We start from the raw sequence: 1,976 nt of genomic DNA, 5'->3' as shown, positions 1-1,976 counted from the left end.
ATTATAACCTCTTGCCTCACAGAGTCAATTTCCAAGATGCCATCTTTCCAGACACTCAAGAGAACAGAAGGATGTTTTCTAACCTTTTCTAGTTTTCAAATTGTTCTCAAGGGCAGTACCTGGCAACTTTTTTCCAGTGACTGGGAGATCCAGGAAGACAATGGGATGCTTCTTGTCTACAGACCATGACAGGTATATTGAGACATCACTTTGGGAACATCTGGGAAAGGCTTGCAAAGAGGACATATAAGTAGGAAGCCTGGATGGGAGATTGACTTTCTACGCTGGAGACTCTTAATGATGTGCATTTGATCTTCATTTTCATAGAACTCTAGGATTGATCATCCAAAGTGAATTGTATTCTGAATCCCTTTTGCTACCCACTTGAGTGGAATCTCCTTTTTTCACATGTTATTTTACAGTTCGTATATAGTAATGGAGCCTTCTCTTTAAAGATGTGTATCCAGGGGCGCCTGGGTGGCTCGGTTGGTTAAGCGTCCGACTTCGGCTCAGGTCATGATCTCACGGTCCATGAGTTCAAGCCCCGCGTTGGGCTCTGTGCTGACCGCTCAGAGCCTGTAGCCTGTTTCAGATTCTGTGTCTCCCTCTCTCTCTGCCCCTCCCCTGTTCATGCTCTGTCTCTCTCTGTCTCAAAAATAAATAAACGATAAAAAAAAAATTTAAAGATGAGTATCCAGAAGTTAATGACTCATGATCGCAGGAGAAAAGAGCATTAATGATTAACAGAAGATTACTGCTTTGTGTATACATTTTGACTATCATGGCTAATCACTTGTTAAGATGAACTGTTAGAGTCATTTTTTATTAAACTCTGATGGTTTTGACAATAAAAAATAAATTTAAAAAGGTAGGGGGGACGGAAGCGAGCATTGCTGGGGCCTGGAGGTGGGGAGAAAGTGACTGTGGGAAGAGCATGTCTCGAACAGCACTTGGATTCAGCTCCATCATTTCCAACATGGAAGAAACTTACGTCGATTCCCTGGACCCTGAAAAGCTATTACAATGCCCCTATGATAAAAACCACCAGATCAGGGCCTGCAGGTTTCCTTATCATCTTATCATGTGCAGAAAGAATCATCCTGATGTCGCAAACAAATTGGCTACTTGTCCCTTCAATGCTCGCCACCAGGTTCCTTGGGCTGAAATAAGCCACCATGTATCTCAAGCTGTGGTGATAAAAGTTGTATTGAGCAGGATGTTGTCAACCAAACCAGGAACCTTGGACAAGAGACTCTGGCTGAGAGGACCTGGCAGTGCCCTCTTTTCAGTGAAGACTGGGATAAAGATCTGTGGGAACAGACCACCCCATTTGTCTGGGGCACAGCCAACTACTGTGGCAACAACAGCCCTGCAAGCAACATAGTTATGGAACATAAGAGTAACCTGGCTTCAGGCATGCGTGTTCCCAAGTCTCTGCCGTATGTTCTGCCATGGAAAAACAATGGAAATGCACAGTAAGTGAATATCTATCTCATCAAATGCCAGATCCTAGAAGACTCTTGCTTCTTCCTGCTACCAATGGGTTCTTCATTTTTTTTTTCTCCTAATCTAATTGTAGAAAGATAAACTGTGACTTTCAAACTGAAAAAAAAAAAAAAAAAAAAGGACTATCAAAAAGTCCTTATAAAGCTCTTAGTATACTAAGTACTCTGTCAACATTAGCTGGTTTTAAGCCAGCATGAGGGTGACCTAAAGACAGCGCTCATCGGACTGGTCAGAGGGGTCACCAGGAAGGGGTGTTGGCCTCTGGTCAAGGCCATAGGGTCCTCATCCCAGGATGCCTAGGATGACAAGGTCACTTTAGATTTGTGGGCCTGTTTCTTCCAAACACCCAATGCTGCTCAATAGCTAAGATGCTATTTGCATTTCTGAGCTAACTAATGAAATAGTTCATAGTTGTACAATAACTCTTCATATAAAGCTGCTTTTTTTGTTTACTAACAATTGAGTATTGT

At 42.6% G+C, this 1,976-nt stretch overlaps 1 pseudogene; it reads left to right on the top strand.

Moving 5' to 3' along the window:
• The first annotated feature begins 904 nt into the window (after positions 1 to 904).
• Positions 905 to 1,606, top strand: LOC121033333 (gametocyte-specific factor 1-like; annotated as a pseudogene).
• Positions 1,607 to 1,976: the final 370 nt, after the last annotated feature.

Source organism: Herpailurus yagouaroundi, unplaced genomic scaffold, assembly GCF_014898765.1.
Source record: "Herpailurus yagouaroundi ecotype Mexico unplaced genomic scaffold, PumYag 159, whole genome shotgun sequence".
NCBI classification, from domain to species: domain Eukaryota; kingdom Metazoa; phylum Chordata; class Mammalia; order Carnivora; family Felidae; genus Herpailurus; species Herpailurus yagouaroundi.
Note: the sequence above shows the minus strand (reverse complement) of the source record. Positions and strands in the feature narration are given on the sequence as shown.